Consider the following 24,397-nt stretch of genomic DNA (forward strand, 5'->3'; position numbering starts at 1 on the left):
ACAGTGTAGTCCTTCCACAATTCTTATATATTATTATTATTTACATATTCAAATGCTCAGCAGCTATAATCTCACTTACCTATTACAATAGATAATACTGCACAATAGGTACCATAAGTAATTAAAATATGTAAGGCTGCATACTGGATTCAGCATTAGAATATCTCTGATGTCATCATCCAACATTTGCTTTTCCTCTGTCATTCCTACCTATCAAGAATATGAACCCTGAAATAAAAACCCTAACACTTTAACTTTTCTGGGAGCAATGCCAGAAGATAGAAACTTTCTGTAAGATATGCAGCAGTAAATGGGTATAAACTGCACTGCAGAACCAACAACAAGGTGGGCTTGTGACTGATTCAGAGCTGACTCTAGTATGCCTTGGCTGTAGTATACTCAGGGGAAATATGAGTGACCCAAACATTTATTAACTCTCACAAATTCAGTTAATTGTGCAAGGTGAATCTGGCACACTGGGATATTCAGACATCCATCTATTCTTGCTATGGTAACATGTACAGAGAAGATAAACCTGTGTGTTTCCCTTTAGAGATCTGAAACACTTCCTGTACAGTCACTGTTATCATCTGCTACAAGACCAAGAGATATTTGTTGTCAGCCTGAAAAATGTTGTCTACAAGGGCAGAACAGACCTGGATTAAAGCAGAACGTGAATTATAGCTATGAAGAGATTTCAGTTTCCTGAAATTGTATTCCAGCTGTTCAAATTTGAACTCTAAACATGGGAATATGTTGGCCTGAGCCGTGAGAAGTTGGTGTAATATCATCTCTTAGCTTTCTAACATCTGCCATACTCTGATCTACTGTGTTATATGATGGTGTCAGCATTACTGCTGGGAGGGAAATGGCTTATTCCTTGTGTGACTTCTGAGTGCTAAAAAGAGACTTTGTACCAAATCAAGACCTTGAGCTGAAAATACATAACACATTACAAGAATCTAAATAAGTTTAACTGAATAATTTGATTTCCACAAAGATGTTTCATTTATAAGTATAGTTAGTTCAGGGTGGAAGGAACCTTGGGTCTCTAGTCCAACGTTCTCCTCAAGGTAGGGTCAGCTTTGCAGTCAGATCTGGTGTCTCAGGTCTTTATCCAGTCAGGTCTCTCAAACCCCTAAGGATGAAGAGAGACTGCACAGACTCTCTGGGCAACCTCTTGAACTTCACTGCCTTCAGAGGGAAAAACATTTCTCCTTTTATCCAGACTGAATTACTTTTGTTTCAATTTGTGTCCATGGATTCCTGCTCTCCTACCACCGCCACTGTGAAGGGACAGGCTCCATTCTCTCAGTAACCAAGATATAGGCACAAGGGGCTGCTATTCAGTCTGTCCAAAGCTGTCTCTGCTCCAGGCTGAACAAGCCCATCTTCATCAGTCTCTCCTCACAGAGCAAGGGCTCCAGACACCAATAATCACGACAGTCCTTGTGCTGAACTTGCTCCAGTCTATTGCAATATGTCTTAGGAGGTGCTGGGAGGTCAGTATTTCAGATGTCTCCTAATGAGGACTAGGTAGAGATTGGTAATCCTTTCCCTTAATTTATTATCTGCTTCTGTTAACAGAGCCCAGGAGGTTTGTTTGTGACCATGAGTCTTTTAACTCATGCTCAGTTTGATGTCTGTGAGGCTTTTGTGGCCTTTTCTACAGAATTTCTACCCAGTCAGCCATTTTCACCCCGTACATTTGCAAGGTCTGTAGCTTTCCATGGGCCAAACTTTGCATCATGCCTTGTTAATTTTATGTGGTTTCCTGTTGGTTCATTTCCCCATCCAGTCTAGGTGTCTTTTTATGATGACCCTTTCATTTATAAAATCAGAAATTATATCCCAATTTTTTACCATCTACTATTTGGCCATTGGTAAAGATGTTAAACAGGTCCCAGAACAGACCTCCTGTGGCCTTTAAATAGAGCATGACATGGACCCATGACCCCCTGATCCCTTTTATCCAAACTGACTCTTACCTATCTGATGCACACCCACCAAGACTATAGCATCCTCAACTTAGGTACCAAAATATTGCAGGACACAGTGTCAAAAGTCATGCTATAATTAAGGTGACATCCCTAGCTTTCCCCTCATCCACAAACATCCACGTCCCATTGAAGAAGGCAATCAGGTTGGTTAGGTATGCTGACTATTTTCAGTAAATTTCTTGTCCTTCACGAGACCAGAAATCTGTTGTGAGAGGGCTTGCTCAATGATTTTTCCAGGGATCAAAATGAAACAAATTGACTTGCGTATATAGCTAAATGTTTTTAGTTTTCTAAAGTGCTCTTAAAATTTAGTACTACCTAGTTACTTATCTGAAAATAGGAAAAGATGTCACCACAAATTAGATAATAGTAGTAGCTATAATTAAGTGTTGCTTCACAAGTCCTGTAGTAGTAGTAGTAGTAGTAATTAAGACATGTTGCTGAATTATCTGAAATAAAAAGACGAGTGGTGTTACTGAACAAACTAATGACTTTATTAATACTTTTCTTTCTCTGTCTCTGTGGTATATGCTTGACATTTTGACCTTCCTTCTGTATTCTTGAACAAAAAAAGAAGACTGAGATAAGGGCCATATTTTAATTTTCTTTAATTGTATTCAATTTGCTAATTATGGATATTTAAGTAACCTAAATAACAATTATCTCAATAATTGTTATTATAAATTAACATTCAAAGTAAGACAATGAAGTATGGTGAAACCTGTGTAAATTACATGGTATTCTGATCAGTTCAATTAATTATCTTTATTTTTATGGTATATCTTAATTGGATACTTTACATAAATTAAAGATTTCAAGTCCTCAAAGAACGTTATTTATTAATATGAACTCTTTTGTTCAGTACCACATATCCATTACTCAAAACCAACTCAGAATTCAACAGATTGTATGTTTTATGATGTTGCCAATGTTTTAAACAGAAAATCCCTTTGGTTTATATGCCTATATATTCGGATTGTTGTTGTCCAGCTGCTATAATGATTAAATAGGACATACCATCTCTGGAGGAAAACCAACTCAATTAAGTGCAAGAACTAAAAGGCAGTTTTCCTTCCTCTTCCTTAAAATAAATTTTAAAAGGCAGTTCTTGCTTTTTACACTCTTAAACTATAATTAATATCTGTCATTGTATAATAATTATAAAGAGTAATTGCATGCCAATTGGAGCATGACTATTCAATTCCCAGTCACTAGATAGGGATTTTCTGTCATTAAAGGAAAAAAGGATCATCGCTAGATGAGTTAGTTATGGTTTCAATGCATCTCAATACAGGGACCAACATTCCTATTTCTTTTAAACTAATGAGCTGATCAATTTGCTTGGCTTTCAGTGAACCTGATTCAATGGGCTGGAATACAGACTGCACCCTACAAAATGGTGGCGAGACAAAAGACCCAACCTTGTTGGGTCCCCTAACTGCTTTCTTGGACTATTCTGACTTAAATACTTTATCTTGCCATATCACCCATTTTTCGATGCAAAATTTAATGCTTGTCCAAACTAAAAAGCCTCCGCCACTAGTCAGCCTGCTGGGGCTGTGCTGTCAAATACCCTCAATGTATGCCAAAAAGAGATACTCTCCTGCCAGTTCAGTTACATCATCTCACTGAGCGACAGATGCAAAACTAACATTAGCTTTTCTCTTTGGGCATAACCACACATTGGGATTTTGCCAGTGTAACTATATTAGTCAGGTTTGGTATGTGCATGTGGGTTGGTTAACTTTATTTTCTGCTCTCCAGATATGTCAGCAATTCTTTGTAGACATGGCCTAAGAATACGACTATTAATGATCAAAGTGGCAGCTAACAACAACTTCCATATATAAGGTACTTAACTTGCTAAAATGTCCTGGAGGATTAAAAAAAGTATGCTTAGGGACCACAGACTTCTCTTTGATCTGGTCAAAAACAAAAAGCTCACTGGATCTTTCAATTTTCTTCTAGCTGTTTGATGAGAAATGCCATGGTCTTTATCTTAAGATTTTCCTATATTGGACTATTCATGGCTGGTTTTTTTCTGCCGGAGAGGGATAATATCCTATAATATTTTGACAGGTGTAGCTCACACCACAGCTTGTCTCTTCTTTAGGTGTCAGTTTAGGAACTCTACTTTTACATAAAAGTTGGCTGAACCAACTTTTTTTTTTTAAATTTATGGTGGAAATATGAGTAGGACTGGTCATATGTACACTCTACACATAATTTATATACAACTGCATATACTTTTCGTACTTTATCTGGTAGAACCTCACCAATCCTTATGTTAGACTCACCAATTTTATTTTATTTCCTTCAATCATTGATATAAATTTGGAGAACCAACTAGTTGCTGCTATTGTTATATGTGGTTAGTAAATCCAGACTGTACTTCAGGCATCTACAATATTAATTTTCCAAAAGGAATGGAGATTTTTTTTTTCACACTTTGGAAATCACCATGAATAGCAAACAAAGAATAAACATGGTGCAGTTAGATGGATGTAGTTATTTTATTCATTATTTATTATCATTACTTAGTTTTATAACAGTATAAATAATCTGGCCTGGAGTGGGAACAGTCCAGTCAAATTTAGCACACCATTGTTTTTATGCAGTAGTAGTTTGTGTAAATTGTGTTTGTGACAGACTATTATAGTATTAGGTAATATTTTGCATGGAAGTAACAGATGACCCATGACAACTATAACTAAAATATATCTTTGCTGGTGTTACATAGCTAATAAGATGATCATATTCAATCTGTTGAGCTTCACTAAGAGGCAAAATAATATATAGTGCATGATAAAATATCCATGAAAAGGAAAGCTCTGTTATTTACCAGCTACACAAATCCTCTAACAGCCACAAGTGATTTTAGCCACTGTCTCCCTCATGAGCCTTTCAGAATGAACCCCTAGCTCAGGTCACTCACTTTGGTTCCTGTGTCCTACCTTGTAACCTCTTCTTCTATTATATCTGAAGGCATTTTTAGATGTCAGCATCACTGACACAGTATCCTGCCTTCACTGCCTTCCCTGATTGGATGGCCTAATTTTTGCCAACAGGAGTGCTGAATGAAATCATTATTAATGCCCTGAGATTGTTCAGGTGAAAGCTAAGAGTACTTTAGAATGGAGGGTATAATAGGAGACAGGAAGTATAGGAACACTTAGAAGATTAAAAATAATTTCCTTCCCCACTGCCTCTCCCCCACCACCACTGCAACAACACATTTGTTGCTTCTTTTGGGCTGTAAATAGGAACTCTGGAGTTTATATAGGCTGTGTTCCTACCTCTAAAAGGCAAAAAAGAGAGTGAAATCTAAACCTGATACAATATTTAGCAAATTTTGCAGACCCCTTCTCTTGTCATTTCCTTACCAATCAGTTGCTATTTCTGCCACCATTCTCGGCCTTCCTTTTCCAGTGTTGTTCACCCTAATCCCTGAGAGCCCCTGGCATTTACTCCTTGAATGTTTCCAAGGCATGTTAAAGGCTAATCAAAAGTGTCTATGGGGCATTTGCCTTCAAATAATGAGTTCTTGCACCATAATATTGAGGAAAGAGGTGGCATACATTTTTTGTCTTCACAAGTAATTTTTCTATTGCTTGTGCATACATAAACCTTCTTTTATTTGATGCTGTGTTGCAGATATTTTGCATTAATCCACTTTTTTATCCATCTTACTCATAATTTTCCTCCACTTATATGAAAATACAAAATCTACAAAAAAGCAGTAATGCTGAAGAGGGGTTGAAAGCCCGTTTAGTTTCCATACATACACTCCAAGCAAAACTGCAGTTTTTGTAGATGTAACAGAAATGTAAGAAAATAGGGAGAATGCTTACTGAATCACAAGTCAAATAGTATAAACAGAACCATAAATATATTATTCCACTGTTTGTTCAGCTCTAAACCTGACACTTAACAAGGAACGTTTAGCCACATGAGACAGGAAATTGAATCTTCTCACTTATCCACATTCACGCTCTGTCTCTTGCATTTGATTTGTGCCAGATTAACAGAAGAGAGTGAGGGATGAGCTAAATTGTTCCTCCCTGTGCAGAGGGAATGAAGAGATCTCCCAACAGCAAGTGGCTTTCCTCACCATATGTGCTTCTTCATCTTGGCGCAACAGGGCAGGAAAATGAATTTGAGGATTTTTAACACAACATATTATGTAACTTTTAGCTGCAGTGCTTTGCTCCATTTTTGCTTTCAGTGCCTCATTCACACGCATTTCACAGAGAGTGGCTAAGCTCAGAAATTGGAAAAGATTGAACAGTGTGGCAAGATCTGTGGAATTCAAATTAATTTGTTACATGAGGGTGAAATTCGGGTTAGTACTTTACATATACTCGTGATGTAACTCAGTAAGCAGGGTTCTGGTTTTGTAGACATGCCAGGGTACTTAGTTATCATTTCCCAAGCAGTACAAAATCGACCTTATAAATGGGAGAATTCAATGAACTTGCTAGAAGAGGTGAATCTAGAAAAAATAACAGTTCAGGGAGCCTTACCCAAACCAGCTGACAATGCCATTACACGGACCTAGTCAGTGACAGACCATTCTGTTTGAAAGACTTCGTCTCCACATCACCCTCTGCAACACATTTCAGCCAATTAGCGGATTCTTCAGCAAGCATCCCGTCTGTAAATGTTTGCAATACATGAACCAGACACTCCTGAATCTATTTTTAATGATAGACCATCATGTTGTAATCTCACTTTGCCAACATATGACCTAATTTCAGCATTTCAGATGCAGCATTTAAAGTTGTTTCTTTAAATGCTGAATGTTCAGGTCAACATTCTTCACACCACATTGCATGATGGACAGCTTTGAATGAAGTACAAACCAAGTCATGGTCATCCTTCTTTCTTGACTTCATCATATTGATAACAGATGATCCCCATTACAAGGGTATATAAGGTATTGGTACCAGAAGAGATGAGATGAGGAAATGACTGTAGGTTTGCTGCCAGTTGTGAAGTCAATGCAACTCAACCAATGCCCTGAAAACTATGTGGCGTGCACTTGCCTTCTGGAAAAATAACTGGAACAACAGTGAGACAATGTGATGCATTTGTATCCTGATTCAGGACAAATCAACCTGCAATAGCAGATGCTGAAGCCTGTAAACATTACCTCTGATTTCTGAGGAAACAGTAAAATTCCTTGCTATCATTTTTAATAGCGTGTAAAGAAAGTTTCTGAGAACAGAAGAGATCTAAGGGAATCCATAGTATAAAATGTTGTCTATAGGTATTTTTACATTAATATCTTTCTGTACCACTTCATTCTTAAAAAGAAAAATGTATTTTTAAGTGGACCAAAAAAGCTTTCTTTCATATTTTATCAACACAATTTATAAACCAATCAAATGTTTGAAAAAATCTTTGTTCCTAGTCTATGGGCAGACTTGATTAAGAAATTTGATTTCTTCATAATAGACTATGGGCTTTCTTCCAAAATTTAGATCGTATCATATCATATCATATCATATCATATCATATCATATCATATCATATCAGATGATCTTTATCACTTACAAAAAGGTCCATGAAACAGAACTAAAAGTACAATGCTGCTCAGAGTAAAGGAAATTACATATTATATTTGTAGGTTTATGCTTTAGGCTACTAATACTTTTAAATGATCCCACAAACAATAACTCCTCCCTCAAATAAAGAATCCATGTCTACTTGTATTTTCAATTCAGAAAAACTAAAATTCAGACGAACAGAAGTACAAATTAAGGTTTAACTAGCTACATATGCCTATGTAACTGCTAAGCTCACTACGTATATTAGTTTATTTAAGGATTCTAAAGTTTATATATAAAGATTCTGAAATTTCCTATTTGTAATTCTGGAAAAAACTAAAGATTTTGATGTCACTGATTGCATGACTGAAGGGGATTGTGAATATAAAAGTTTTTATTTGCACCAATTAACTGAACATTGAAATTAATTTGAATAAAGCAATAAAGAAAAAGTTTATCTCAGAACATTCTGAATCTCAAAGTTTCAACAGAATACTGTTGCTATTAGTTATCATAAAACTCTTTATATTCTCAATCATGGCTCTCAGTGTACTTTAGAATCACAACTGTCTCCTTTTTTCTCAGTGGAAACTTTTCAAGTTAGTTGTCATTTGAAGTTTTTATTTTCCTTTTAGTACCATACTGCGAGGGTTTTCTGACAATGCCTTTAGGGATGAAAAGTATCCTAATTTTCATTCTTTCAAAACCCTGTGACTCTGCAGAAGTCAGGCCTTTGTGAATACAGAGGTATTAAATTTGGGAGTTTACTTCCACCACTACCCTCTGACAACAAAATATCTTCCCAGTGTTCTGCCAAAGCTCACTCATATGTCTGCCACCAGAGTTCTTCCATTATTTTATTTTCTTTTTAACTTTTATTTTTCTTTCTTGTCAATACTATAAAGTCAGATAACTCGGAGCTACAAACTATCAGAAGTCACAGGTTGTGAAGAATCTGGCAATAAAAATAGGATTTTAAAGGGACAGATTATATGTGTGCAAATATGACTGACTGAAACTGTGGGGAATAAACTACCAAAAAACTTATCTTATCATAGCAAAGTAATACAGAATATCAGAGACATGCAGAGACATAATAATGTTTTCTGGACATCACATCAAATCCTATGTCTTCTGATAATCAAAAAAGGAAAAAAAAATGAAATATTCCATAAAGCTAATGCTTCCTGAGAAAGAATTCCACAACTACAATAATGTTCTCTTTAGAAAACAGAAGCTACAGAGTTGATGCTTATGGCTCATGGCTTATGCAAACATTTAAAAAATGATATAGCTAAGATATTTAGCAAAATTATTGTGCAATTTAGTAAGCGTTTGTTTGCCTAAGAGTCACTGTTTCAGAGCACTGAAGTCCTATGAGTGTAAGGATTCCAATTATAATTTTTTTTTTAATCCCAGGTAACTACTATATTTTAAACATTTTAGCAGATACAAAAGGGCAGCTATTGGAACGTTCACTGTGAAAGCTTCCATACACAGCATGTTCATAGACACAATGTTTGATAAATACTTCACTTGTAAAAAGATGACAGACAAGGCATTGACAGGTGGACACTGACATTTCTGTGGTCATTCTAAATGCAATTTCTAGTAAGAACCTGGGCTTGGAACTCAGCATATTGACTAGAAGCCTAGGCTGAGTGCGTTCACATACTCTACATGTCTGCACACTGCCAAATAAAGCCCAGTTGATCTGTCTAGAGAACAAGTATTGCCATGAGGAAACTGCATTGTCTGGCTCCCTTGCAAGGGGGTCACTGTGATCTTGCATTCTTTTATTCACTGCTGTCTCCACCAACTCTGTTCAAATACCATGTGACCATTAAGTACAGCGGGGGTTATCTCATGTTCCTTTTGTGTTGAAATACACTGCAGACTGGTTTTCCTACAGTAATTATACATTTTTAATATTTTTAAAAACCACAGTGCTGAAGCAGCTACTGAGAAGAAATTAACTTTATCCCAGCTGAAACCAGGACACAAGCCCTTTAAGAAAAAGAAGCTCTGTGAGACAGACACAGCCAGGAGAAAGGCCAAGTGAGGGAGGCAACTGTCCCCATTTTACCTCCAAGGCAGTAACTAAGCAGTCTGTCCACAAGCCACACAACACTGTTCTGTCAGAACAGGCCCCCCGTAGATTAGGAGACTCTTCTAGAAGAAGAGGTACTTTTTAAACTGTTAGTGCCACAATAATTATGTCAGATTAGGAAATTTCATGACCTGCATAAACCTAAAAGCTTCCCTAGGATGAGAAGTCATACATTATGCATTGGAAAGGTATTTAACACAGTGGTTTGCATTATCAGATGAAAGCATCTTGAAGTAATCACAAATAATTGAGCATTTGTTTTCTCCACTTAGAAAAAAAAATAGTAAAAAGTATGCTGTGGCTATGCAAGTGGAAAATCAAAGCATATGATGCAGTTTTTACAGATGCATTTTTTTTTTTAAACTTGAGAGAATACAAATTTCAAACTTCAGGATGAAGACATGAAGAAATGAAGACATGATCTTATATGAAATATTTTTTTTATAACCACAGCTACCTCATGATTGTGGGTGAGGTGATTAGTTTTACTATATTATCTTTTGTATGGAAAGATTGATCAGATCTCTCACATGAAGTAGGGCTGCAAAAAACAGATGGGGAACAAAAATTCAAAAGCTCATAGAAGATTTTCAGGGGCTCATAAACACTATCAACAATGCCATATAATGGGAAACCAATAAGAAGAAAAAAAATGGTGACATGGAAAACCCCTACAGCTTTATTCTACGACAAATAGCTTTTTTTATTTTTAGAAATATATACCAAAAAATGAAACATAGGGGGTTTTTTTAATTATTAAGTATGTAGAAGTTATCAAAATAGATTAGGTGTGATCCAAGTGGTCAAATACCATGGCTTAAGGAGTGGCCAAAGTAAGGTGCTTCAGAGGACGTTATAAAAGTTACCTAATTACAGAAAAAGCTACTCTCTGAAGTTGTTATCTTCATTATTAATTTCTAGATACTACACTAAGCCCTCAAATATGATATTTATCCCTTGAAATTTTTATAGCACTAAAAAATTATATTATGCACTATTTTTATCATTATAATTTTTTTAAATATCATTAGATTCTTGGTTTCTGACAGATGTATGAAGCCTTAACTGTGTATCTGGATAATTAATAGCTGCTTTGGGATCGCCCACCACACTTTTATGAGTGCATAACATACCATGGTGATGTGCATTGGCACTCCAGTTTGGCCTCTTACTCTCTGCATTCAGATCCTGTACTCATTATAAAAGTAAAACTTATCCATTGGATAGACAAACTCCTACCACAGTAGAATCCCTTCAGACTTCACTACAGCTGAGCACCCATTCTGTATTTTTATATTCAGGTACATCTGAACGATCACGAAGCTGCATCAAACTGTTGAGGAGCATTGGCACTGAACTGCTTGTGAACACCAGGCAGAGCTGAACAAGCCCTGCCTTGGGTGCCAGTGGATTTAGAGAGAACTGTGCTGAATTCTGCATGGGATCACCACTAACAAAGACTACTAGTCACACTTCTTCATGTCACTAACAGATTCAAGGGCAGCAATCATTTCAGCAGAGATATCCTGAGATATCCTTTATCTCCTGGGAAAGGAGCTGTGTAATTTTTCTGTGTTAGTCATCAGTTCCCATTTACAAGCAGCTGCAGCTGAAGGCTGTGTTTCCCCTAGGGTTGGTGTACAATATTGTATACAGCACTCCATGAAGGAAGGATGAAAGATAATGAACTTAGGTCAACAACAATTTTTTTACCTCTGATTTGGCAAATACGCTATCATTTAAAAATTGTTTGGGATTGAAACAGATGTATTTATTCTAGTTTTGCTCACAGAAAAAAAAAAAAAAACAAAACTCAATAATGTTAACCATTTTTAATTAATAAGTATTTTATTTATCACTGCATAATGTATTTTCTTATCAGGCCCTTGAAAGAAAAACTAATTAAATCAAATAGAGTGATGAGATACAGAAGAGGTGGTGGCATCCTTTTACATCACAAATGTTGTTAATATTTTGTTGTTTTACCTCATAACCATTCTTTAGAATGGAGGGACTTGATCTAATATTTCCCAGAACAGTAGCATAAACTTGCTAGAGAGCATCATGGAATTATATTTTTCCATAGGGACTCAAAAAAGTGGCTTAACATACCTTAAACCAACATGCATACCTGTTAATTAAACTGAAATTTGAAAGTAGAGCTTCATGCCTGGACTTGTAGGAATACTGGCAAGAGAGGTGAAGACCACTGACCTGGCATTCTCATGCTGTGAAAAAAAATTTTGATCTATGTACAAAGCAACAACATTTTCTGTACAGTGATTGTGTGAAAGTCTGTCCAAATGGCAAACGTTCAGGACAACAACTCCACCAAATGTCCTGCCCACCTTAATTAACGTTATAAGTGATCCAAATACCATTTGCTGAGAATTAATTCAATATTCCCACATGTAATTTTCCATCTTCTGACAGCTACTTTCTCCTCATTTGCATAACCAAATCAGAATGCAGGAATAAAAAAAGGAGGCCTTTACTAAAACATTCTCCCTGTGCAGTCCTAGGAGATCTCTCATAATAATCTTTAGCTAGTCATTCATTTGAAAAAAGTCCAGGAAGGTTGTTCAATGAAAACAGAAATCTGTTGCTCCATAAGCTTTTCAGAACAGGTACTGGATACTTTGTTTCTTCTAAAAATTGTTCGGTAATCTTAGAAGACAACTGAACATATCAAAACAAATACAAGGAATTATGTCATTTTTGTATATTGAGACAGATAAGCAAACAATATAAAGGAACTGGACTTTTTACATTAACTGTGTGTATCTAGTAGATACAAAATTCTCTGAATTAGGAAATCAAGTGCTAGATGGCTGAATTTATAGCAGAATATCGTGAACAAATTGAAATATTAGACTTCTAGCCCTTCCACGAAAACGATCTCCTTTTGTTAAGGTTATCTCCAGCCATAATGGCTCCCTAAACACAACTGTTTGTTAAAATAATTCCTCAGCAACTGTTCTGTATCTGTGAAATAGCTACATTTTCTCTTAGACAGCTGTGTATTGACCTGAAATAAGCAGACATGATATCTGAAACTGCAGACAAGTATATTTTTAATAGACTGCAACAGGGGGACACTTGTGCAAGTGAAGAAACAGGACAACAAGGGCCCATCTTTGGAAATTACATGTACTCTAGTATCCTTAACGTTCTTTGACAAATCCAAACACTTGAAGCTTCTAGGATGTAACAGAGGGCTTTCTTTTCTTTTTCTTTTCTAACATAAATATAACTCTTAATATAACACTTAATTATATTGTGAGCAAAATGCAGTCATCACCTGAATAAGAAAACATGCACACTTAAATTCCTAAGGAGTGTGATTCCTCAAAATAAGTGAAAAAAGGCCTTGGTTAAGGGAAGAAAAAGCAGACATGAGCTGTGAATATGTTGAAAAAGTGATTTCAACAATAAGTGAATAAGGCATAGAGTTTGGAGCCTCTGTGAAACATACTTCACCCAAATGGATGACTTTGTAGGAGGAAGAGAGTCTTGTTTACCAGCACTGAAAAAGCTAGAATAAAAAAGGGAAAATCACTGAGAAAATAAGCACTCTGTTGCTCAGAATCACATCACTGCTGGCTAACCTGACAGGTTAGATCTAAGTTACTTGCTTATACTCTGTCATTTTTAACAGCATGGTAGTGTTAACTGCAGTAAAAAATAGGTCTCGGCACTGGCTTTCAGGCATTACATGTGCTGGTTCCATTTTACAACTGTAGGGGTCCACTCTTCTGTCTACATCTGTGCACAACAACAGTAAGTGGAATGCTTGTGTTCACACACAGGCAAAGAGGCCCAAAAAACTTGTGTTAATATTCAGATGACAAATAAATTTCATTCAATAGGCTAAAAGTCTAGTATAATTTTACAAAAGCCTTTATTTCACTCATGTAGAGGAGACAGAAATTACTAATTAGACTTATAGTCAAACAGTGCTCTGCAAGGTATTAGGGCACTCTATAACATAAAACTGATAGCACTTAAAAATCTGTTCATTGCAATATAATAATTTCTAACAAGTAGATCTTCAGCCTACTGCCACTGTTTTGCAACACAAATAACTTTTTCCAGCAGTGAGGTGTAGAAACCACATTAACTTCTGTCATACAGAAGAGGCTTGCTCAACTGCAGTTTTGACATTTCCTTGTATATTCTGGTGACCTTGAGAGGAAATGAATGTAGTAAAATCCTAAAATGTCGTGCTCTCAACCACCTTCTCAAAGCAAGTGCAGCTGCAGCAGTGCCAGGTGACAGCACTTCCCTTTAGCCCCCAGTCTGGCAAATACCTGCCAAACAACCATACAGAGCTACATGGGTACAAAGAGAAAGAGAAAAGCCAAAAAAAGTTACATCCCTGCCTAAGAGATGGGAGGAAGCACAACACACATTTCTGTCTCCTCCTGTTATGCCTCCCTTGTGCTTAAAAGCTTCTCCCCTAAAGCAATGTTTAAGGACATAATGTACTTAACACTTTCCCTGTTTTGGGTGCTTAGAAAACCATAACTGTCTGTAATGTATTTTTTATGCCTTCTCCTTGTGTGCAGGAGAATTCAAACACACACGGGCTGGTTATTAAAGCTACACAAAAGTACAGGATAACCAGCTCAATTTTAAGCCAAGTCAAATTTGACCTACATTTTAGATAAAAAATGAAAAATACAATGTCAAATTCTACAGTTATATTCTTATATAACACAGATGCACAAAATTCCAACTTACACAGGTCCCTTTAGAGAAGTTTTTAGTAGCTTGAAACAGATGGGATGCATAAAGACAAAGTATTAAAGGAACAAGCATCACTGTTTCTTGACATCACTGGCAAAGCTCTCACTCACTTGATTGTGGCTTTACCAGAACCTTTCAGAAGCAGAGCATAAAACAAAACAACCAGAACTTGGACAAATTTGAGAATGTTGCACAGAGGGGAGCAAAGGGGAAGGAGGAAATGTTTGTAATACCATCTAAATTTAAGAGTGGAAGTAGTAAACGCCAATAACAAAATGCCATCATCAATAACTGTGAGGTAAAGGAGGAAGAGACACAGAGATGAGTTGAGAGTTTAAGCCATAAGTCACACAGAAAAGAACAAGGAATTTGGATATAGGATGCTAAGGATATAAGATATTGGAATATAAAAAGAAAAACAGTACTGGCTGCAATGACTGCTGTATCTTGGATAAACTATCAAGTAAGCAAGCAGAGAAAAAAGAGGATTTAAACAGCAAAAGACTGAAGGTTGAAAAGGTTATATCTTTGGTGGTGGCTGGAAACAAAGAAATTACAAACCTCATTGACAAGGCAAATAGTTTGGAGAAACAGCAGAGAAATTTCCAACCTGGAATCTGGAAACCTCAATGGAGGTGTGTGATCTTTGTAGATCAATAAAATTTTATGCAGTTCAATGGCTCAAAAGGATAGGAGGTGATGTGTTCTGGAAGAAGCTGCTTCAGTTTGTACCATAATCTAAAGTACCCTTTCAGTAGATCTGTTCTTAAGGAGAACATATGGTGGAAACAATTCCCTTACAGAGACTGTTTGTAAAGCAGTTTTGGGCTTTGGGACCAATTTCAGCATCATGCCACATTGGTTTGCCCATGCCTTTTTGACAACTGGATTAGGAGATAGATGCTTTGCCTGCTGTGAGCTCTTCTGCTATACTTCATTCAATTATGACTTCTTCTAGAAAGGCATTTGCAAAATGTAGTGTGTTCTTCAGCCTCAGAGCTAAGAATCTTTTCCTTTATTTTCCATTAAACACCCTCTTGTAAGTAGTTCCCCTCTTCTCTTCTAATCTCCTTCTGACCTTGTTGTTTAGTAATTGGGAAGTGTTTTGCAGTGCTTGAATGAATGGCATTCACAATACCTGCTCTTAATCTATTCCATCTGAGTTCAGTAAAGTTAACAAAAAAGAAAATCAAGTACTTCTCCTTCCTCCCCTTCACTGTTTAGTTATTCTTACTGCACAATTGTAAAAATAAGGAAGTTTTCTGTACAAAATAGATTTATGCAGGTGCTGTGTCATCAATTCTATCAATGAGCCTGATAACATCACTTCAATACCTTTTATATCAAATGAGCAAAACTTTGATAATCACCATGAAAACAATCATTTGACCATTCTATTAGGATCATATTTCTGGTAAATTGACTGATGATGATGATTATTATTATTTACAGACACTCTCAAGTCTGGAAAGCACCATTTAAGGAAAATAAAAAATTACTGAAAATAAGTGTCTAAACCTAAGACAATATTTCATAATTAACCTATTTTTATTTGGATTACTAAGAAACATAATGTTCTACTATCGTTAAATTTTTACTCTCTTGCATCTCTCTATGGTAATTTCATTCCCTGTCAGGAAGATTCACTTAAACTGAAAGATAAACTTAAAAAAATATGTTTATATGACCAATTAAAGACTTTTTTAAAAAAATATAAATTTCTTTTATATGTACTAAAATCATTGCTTTTGCTGGGCTTTCTATACTAGCTATTCTCATTTCATGCAATATAGTAAAGAGCTATGAGAAAAAAAAAGCTTGTACACACACTGATTCATATTCAGTATTAAAAATCTAATGAAATAGATTCTAGATAATAGATGTAGCTATAGATAATAGACTTAGTTTTGTTTTTCAAGAGTAAGTATAAAGCTCACTAGTCTTAGTGAAATCAGACTTCCGTCATTTCTTGTTCCTGGTGTTTCTATTTATATGAGACATGAATTGCAAATTCACTATCACTTACATGAAATTTTAGAATTTTATTGAACTTATCAATTCTGTTATGAATTTTACTGTCCTTGTATCTCATCAGATTTTTTTGTCTGGATCTTGTATTTTGACAGGATGTTCAATTTAGTGTCATCTTCCCATCTTCAACAGAATGGTCACAAGGGGTTGAAACATACACCAAACTACTGTGATTAGCAAACACTTTAGTAGAGTCACCATAATTGTACTTCAAAATGTTATTTGTCTAAAGGAAATACAGGGTAATATGGTTTTCATTAGGTGCTGATCGCCTCATGGGGATCAAGTTCACCAGTGTGGTGGGGAACTGGTATCAAGTTCAACAGGTGGTATGTGATGAGCTTGTATAAGCATTGCTGTTTAGGCTAAGCCTATGCATGGCAACTTACCAGTCCACAGCATTTTATCCTATCTGTAAGATCAAAATACTGATACTGGTAAGAATCCTATGCAAAACTGGAATTCTTGTAGGAGGAAATAAGAAAGACTAGAAGCTGAATATTTACTCAGAGCCAAGCTTAAACGCCTTCTTTGTTTCTTCTGCCTTTCATACATGTGTTTACTTGCTTTCAGAAATGTGCAAGCCTTGTTAAAGCTATGACAAAGGCTATTGATGTACTGCTTCTAACTTGGCAAGAATGTGAAGTTTCCCAAGAGCATCCCAGAAATAGTTCCAACACAATTTCTAGACAGTGTTCTATTTAAAGATTTTCTATTTGTCTTAACTAGAGTATAAGTGTTAAAGATAGTTCCAATTAACTTTCTCTTACCCATAGCTTTTTTTTCCCCAGGATGTGAGTTTATCAAATCTTTCTTAGCTGAAAAAAATCCCTCTTCCTGTCTACTTACAAACATTTTTCAGTAAGTGATAAATTAGCTCAAAGATGTTTTCCGTATGGTTTGTGTTATCACTGGTTTTACTTTATGCAAATTAAACCAGCCCTTACAGTGCCCTAAAAACCTAAGATTTTTTTTTTTTAATGCTGGAAGGATTTATCTTAAACTTGCACTTGGTGAAGACAACCAGATTTTTCACACTGGAGAAATCACAGCCAAAAGATCTATATTTTTGTGAGGTGAATCTGATTCCTAAAATGCAGTAGCTAAAGTATAATTTATTCAATATTATCTTTATGAAACATTTCTGGTCTGTCACAAACTGCTTTCCATGATTATTCTTTTCTTTTTAAGAAAAAGATGATGAGTTATTTAGCTATCTGTGCTTCACAAAATTGTTTCTGCTTCTCAGTTAGGATTAACTACTTATCACAGAAGCCAGCAAGTAGCCAAAAAGACCTATTTAACATTCTTTAGCATGCAATTCCATCTTCATCTACATCTTACCAACTCTCTGACATTCCCCAGGATGTGGTAGGAAGCTGATCACAGGCAAATTTAATTTTTCTGGCAGCTCATTCCTGACTTTGGGAGAAAAGCCATCATTCATGATGGGGCCAGAAGCAAACATGTCAGACAAGCAAAATGCCACTGTTTTCTATCATGTGGCAGGTGCACATCTTTTCAACATCTACAGCTAGGTATGCCAGCTTGATGCTCATGCTGGAACAGACACGCAGCTATGCAGAAATGAAAGGGGTTTGCAAGCCTCAGGTGCACACATGAGCACCTCACTGGCCTAAAAAACTAAAATATATATATTTTACTAAACACTTCTGTCTTGGAGGAGCTGGAATTGTTTCTCTCTGTGATATGTCCTGGAAAACTTATCATGGGGTGGACTAGATGATCTTAAAGGTCTTTTCCAACCGAGTTAATTCTGTAATTCCATAATTAAAATCAGTGTTCACCATACATACTCAAAATCCTTGTAGTTTCATTAATATAAAAGTAAACAGGGAAATTATATCTTTCTGTAAAGGCAATAGGCATATCTTAAAACAATAAAGTCCAGTCTTTAAAATTACATATGCATTAACTTTGCACGGTCAGTCATTCAGCAAGAAAATCTGCTGAAAGTCAGGTACACACTATGTTGAATAACAAAAAAAATCTAAACAGGGGTTAGAAATTTTAAAAAATAGTATTTTCTAAAAAATTTCTTGCCTGAAAACTCATTAAAATCTTTTCGCAAGTTTTTTTTTTTTAAATGCAAGGTTGTTATTAGAGACAACAATCCGGGAATTTTTCAGTTTAAGATATTGGAAACAGATTAAAACTTGTGAAATAATGCTCTTTAAATATCAGAACTGCTCTGCTTCCAAATTTCAGTTTAAATGTACAAGGATAGAAAATGTTGAAACTAAAAAAAAGCTTTCAAATGCCTACAATATTTTAAATTACCCAACCCATCAGTTTTGTCTCACTTATAATGTAATAAATGTTTTAAAAAGAATAACATAATCACATTTTTCTTTTAAGAACTAATTTTTAGAAGAGGTTCTCACAAAGCAACATTTGAAAGACAGGAGGATCTCTAACTGGTTTCTCATTACAGGTATCTTTTGCAGATTACATTGCCACCCAGGAGAAGTATGACTACTCCTTTGTTCTCTAGCACCAGCTCGTGGGAGGCTGGGAGGGAAAACAGATTTGGGGCTGCTGAAAATGTTTGTTCAGCCAGGGGTGGACCCAGCAATGACCATGGCCTGCAGTGCACTGAATATCTTCCAGCTGGAGGGGAACATGCTGCCTCAGTGATAAACAAGGAGCAAGGAACTTCCTCTCAGACAGAAAGGCAACAGAGGAAGATTGGGCCATAAATTGCAATTTGGTCACACTCTTGCCCGCGTCTTCTTTTAAACTCTGCTTCTACAGTAGAACAACAAAATCCTAATATCTGCCAAGGATTAGGTCAAAAATCAGAGCAAATTATGAAGCATAGAAATTATTTAGCTCATGAAATTTTACATTTGAAAAAACATGAAATTAGAAGGATGAAAAGTTTCTCAATTTTTAACATGATTTCCAGTGAGAGGGAGGGATATTTCTATCAGATGAATTTTAACTAATTTTCTGTTCCAAGACATAGAATAACACTGTCATTTAGGTTGGAAAAGACCTCTAACATCATCAAATCCAATCACTGGCCTAACACTGCCAAGTCCACCACTAAACCATATCCCTAAGTGCCACATCTATGTCTTCTAAATACCTCCAGGGACAGTGACTCCACCACTTCCCTATTCAATGCTTGACCACCCTTTCAGTGAAGAACTTTTTTCTAACATCCAGCCTAAACCTTCCCAGCCACAACCTGAGGCAATTTTCTCTTGTCCTTTCACTTGCTACCTGGGAGGAAAAGCAACACTGTCCTTGCTAAAGAAGGTTGTAGAAACAAGCTAAACAAGTCCAGTTGTCTGAGCTGCTCTTTATGAATCTTGTACTTCAGACATGCAAAAATTAAAGTACTGATAGTGTTTTTATAATCTTACAAGTCCTCCCATTTTCTAAGGATTCTGAACAAAAAAAACCATTAGGTGCACAGAAATGCCATTTTGAACAATGATAAACTGCTGAATGTGGAATATATGACTTCAGCAGTCTTCTGCTCCTGTAATAATGAAAATGAGAAACTGTTTCAAATAGCCCTCAGATTAATCCTCATGCTACACACAGTGTTGGCAACAGAGATTCTAGTCTAATCAAGCCAAACATTATTCATAAAATGAAAGAAATGCTAAATTTATAAATGTTGTCTTTCTGGATTTTTTCCCATGATGTGTACTGCATGGACTACCTGCAGAGCTAGATCTCAAAATATGATCAGGATTAGTAGAGAATGCTTTGAGGTGAAGAACAAGCTCAATGAGTGCTGCTCATTGACACAGTCTGAGGAATCGTCAAAGATGCTGTTTTCTTGCAGTCACAGGAATAAATTTAGTCAAGAATTCATAATTCACACACACAAAAGATGATCCGTATAAATTATTTTTTTTTAATATGGGAGAAGTAAGAAGTCTATAACTGAACTATCATTAGTATATGTTTTCTTTAAGGTAATGAACATATATTACTACACTGACAGAACAATCTCTTCCTCCCACTGAGAATTGAATTTCTTTATCTTGACAATTACAGCAGTAAGTTACAAGTCAAATTAATTGTGGAATACTTTTTGTATTGTTTCTAACTTCTTTTACTGTTACCAACAAACAGATGGATATAAGCATAAGATCCACCGAACAATAAATCCAGCACGAAAACAGCTGGAACATTAAGATCATAAGCATAAAAATTTATGGGAAAATGTCTATTTTAAAATTACAATTTGTCTATATAGCTGTTATGAAAAAAGAGATCAGATTTGTCAGAATAATTGGAAAAAATTAAACTGTATCTGCCTTGTTAGATTACACCTTGCAATTTCTTCCAGTTGGAGAAGAAGGAAAAATTATTCCATGTTTTTATGGTCTTTCCTAAGCAGAAAGTGGAACATCTCTTCTTTCACAATATCGGGAACAAGTATCCATCTTCTCATTCAAGAAAAATCTTTCCAGATTAATATAATAAATTATGTCTGATAACAATGATGTGTAATAATAATCTGTGAATAAACATGATTTATCCACCTGTCAAAAATGCTAAAAGGAATGCAATTTACAAAGTTCAGTTTATTAAACAGGGTTGTACTTCAGACAGCCATCTATCCTCAGAAGGCTTTAGTGCAATCTGCCATTTTAACTTAATTTTACATAGGAATTCAAACACCTGTTTTAATCACTCAACTATTCAATATATTTTTCAGTGGCATTCTGGTCATTATGACATTTCAGACATCTCTAGCCTAAATAATTCCAGTACTCCCAGTATTTTGCCATATACATGTGCATGACATAGAGAAAAGGTATATTCACAGAATGTTTTTTCACAGAATTTCTCCCCTTTGCCTCTAAAGCACCTTACTGACATTAATGCAAGTGTTAGAAAATTAGTGGTTTATGTCTTAGGGGGTCATTTTTCATACAGTTTAATGACACACTGAAATAATTTAATTTTTTGTAGTAGGTTCCTTTCATAAAGGAGTCATCAAAACAGGCATAAACATGAATGCATGAATGGACAAAGTTATGAACCAGACGGAAAAAAAAAATAAAGATCACACAGGACCTAAAGTCAATGTTCATATTTCCTTTGCAGAACTTCTGTAAGAATTACAGTCTCAAAATAGCATGTTTAATAGCATTGGGAATTTATATTCTGCTGCTTGAAAATAAGTCCAAATTAGTAAACATGGAGACCAATACAAGCCACTAAGCTTGAATTATGCCAGGGTATTTTGGATTGGTACTTTAACATTTTTTTTAAATTATCCATCCATATATATATATATATGTATATTTCAATAATGTACAGTAGTTTTCTCAATTGTATATTAGTTTCAAACTTACATGTAAATGGAGATAATAAAAATTAAAAGAAACAGCATTTGTTATAAAGGACTGTTACAAATGTCAAGACTATAAACCAGCTATATTCCCATTGCATCTTATCAAGTTACCTTAGCTTTTACTGGGTTTTTTCTTACAGACATGTCTGCATGCAAATTCAGGCATTTACCTCAGCTGCATTCACCAGCTAGAGACCCAAGAGTCTTCACGAGCACAGAAGAGAGAAAGCAGTTTCTCATTCTGTGCTTTGCAGCAAGAACATATAATCAAGATTCCTAGTCTGTCTGCAGATAAGTACTTCTGCTTATTTAAATTGCCTTCCTCATGCATATTTGAAGTTTGATTGATGCCAACAATCAATTGGACTTGATTATGGACTTGTGCCGACTCTACAGGTTTACACTCCTCTAGACTTTATAAAGAATTTCTTAGGAAGTTTATACTTTTGCGAATAAAAGTATATTATTCAAGAATTGATCACCAAGTCTACTAAATGTTAGGCTAACTTTCCTAGGGTGAGCTTGGAGTTTTGGATCTAGACACCTATTTTCAGCATTGGTGGTACTTTTTTTGTTTGTCAGTTGGACTGACAGTGAAATAAGAGCTGCTCAGTAGGTTTGTTATTTAATTAGTGTTAATTGAGTACTGAGTAAGTACAACCTCTTTTTCAAGAAATGCTTAGTAACTTCTGCTATTATTGTAAACACTGCTAAAGTCTAGGAAAACTGATATTCCTCAAAACATTTTGGAAAACTTTTAACTACTCATTATTCAAACAGAAGTGTATCTAAAGTTAGTATTTGGAAGTACCCCTGGCACATAACAAATGTCGTGATAAATTTTTTACTGTAAACATTTCATGAGGGAAACAGTGCTTTAAAATAACACTTTAAAATCCCCAGCTTTTATTGCTCTGTTCTCTCTGAGTAAGTTCGAGCCATAAAAAAAAATAATTTCAGGATTCTAAAATAACTGCAATGTGAGTAAGCACCAAAAGAAGTCTGTGCAAGTTTTTCATTTGTTTCATCCTCCAAAAAATCATAATATCAAATTTCAAATAAAATATTCTTGTTGTTTTAAGAATGTTTCTTATGGTGTTATGCATTAACTAGGAAACTACAAGTTTATTCAGACCATACATATGCGTACAGTAAGATACTACATTTTTATCCCATTCAGAGAAGTATCTTAATTGTATGGAATATGTAAACTGGTATGAAGACATCTGTAATGCTCTCTGTGGAAGCACATTTTTATTTGCAGCAAAAAGAAGACGCACTTTGAAAAGAATTGTTTGAATTATAGAGCTACTCAGCATTTTTTCCCTCCATAAAGAAGAGGGAAGAAAAACAAATAATTTAGAAAGAAAAAAATTACAATCAACAAGTGGAATTTAGTGTTAGAAGTTGTGTGAAGTAGCATCATTTGTGTGTTCAGTCTTGGGTTTCAGGAAAGAAATGCAAAAGTGACGTTCATTAATCTTGTCTTTAAATGTAGAAACCAAATCATCCTTTACTACAAGCCAAGGTGAACCGATGGTGTAAATCGAAGTCACTGCATGGTTGCCAGCAGAGAAATATTTCCTATTTCAATGCTCAGTTGTTCTGGTTCAAGTCCTTGCCATAAACCTGATTTGATCAAGCTGTTAAAAGTGCCACACATTTATACAACAAAGTAGTTTTGTGACTTAAGCCTACAAATACAAAAAAGGCAGAATTTAAAAACTATTTGCTTAACATGTTTTCTTATGTCAAATGGGATTTTTTAACTTATTCTATCTGTGATAAGCCATTACGTTGGTACTCACTTCCCTGACTTAATCCAAAAAGCCATGAAAATAAGCCTGATCCAATTCAGTAAGCCTGCTTCAATTTTTAGTGAGGAAAATGTTTTTTCTGCCACACTCTCTGCACCATACAATTCTTCTGTTTGAATTAGAAAGTGTTTCATCAAGGTATACAGAACTGTTCTCTAATTCCACAGACAAGGGTGCCCTCTAAACGAGAGATATATCAAACCTTTGCACAATTATAAGTGAACACATGCTGACTTTTCCAATTAAACTAAAATGAATATTTGAAAACATTATACAAAACACCTGCTAGAAGAAAAGACAAGAATTCATGTGAAAGATTGTTGACTTTAATTTCTTATATTTCCCATTTATCAAATATTTGTAGTTTTGAAGATTGATGCTAATATTATTGCTTTTCCCTGCCTAACTCGTCATTTCCACCACTGTCACCTCAATAAATACTTACACAGTCGACATTTACCTCTGCTTTCCCTTAAAAATGAGAGAAGGAGAGTTACATGTCTGACGTGTTTTGCATCCAAGTATGAACCATTTAGTCTCTTATTAAATTATCAGGAAATTGTTCTCTTTTTGCATTCATATAATAATTAGTGAATTATGCCTTATATTAATTTACACCATTCATTTTCTCCTATTCTATTTTTGGTTCTTTTAATTTTTTTTCAAGTTTTGTGTGTCAACCAGAGACAAAAGTAATTCTTTTCATTCTGCCCCAGTATTTTTCTTCATTATTTTTGACAAATGTAAGTTGATCTTCTTAGGCTTGTGGAATGCAACCAGATTTATCAGATCTG

General features: G+C 35.4%; 1 protein-coding gene across 3 annotated transcripts in view; it reads right to left on the reverse strand.

The window, feature by feature from the left end:
- GRM8 (glutamate metabotropic receptor 8) overlaps positions 1-24,397 on the reverse strand; it is a 315,998-nt gene that overhangs the window by 17,753 nt on the left and 273,848 nt on the right. The window lies entirely within an intron of this gene.

The sequence above is a fragment of the Catharus ustulatus genome, chromosome 4 (assembly GCF_009819885.2).
Source record: "Catharus ustulatus isolate bCatUst1 chromosome 4, bCatUst1.pri.v2, whole genome shotgun sequence".
Lineage (NCBI taxonomy): Eukaryota > Metazoa > Chordata > Aves > Passeriformes > Turdidae > Catharus > Catharus ustulatus.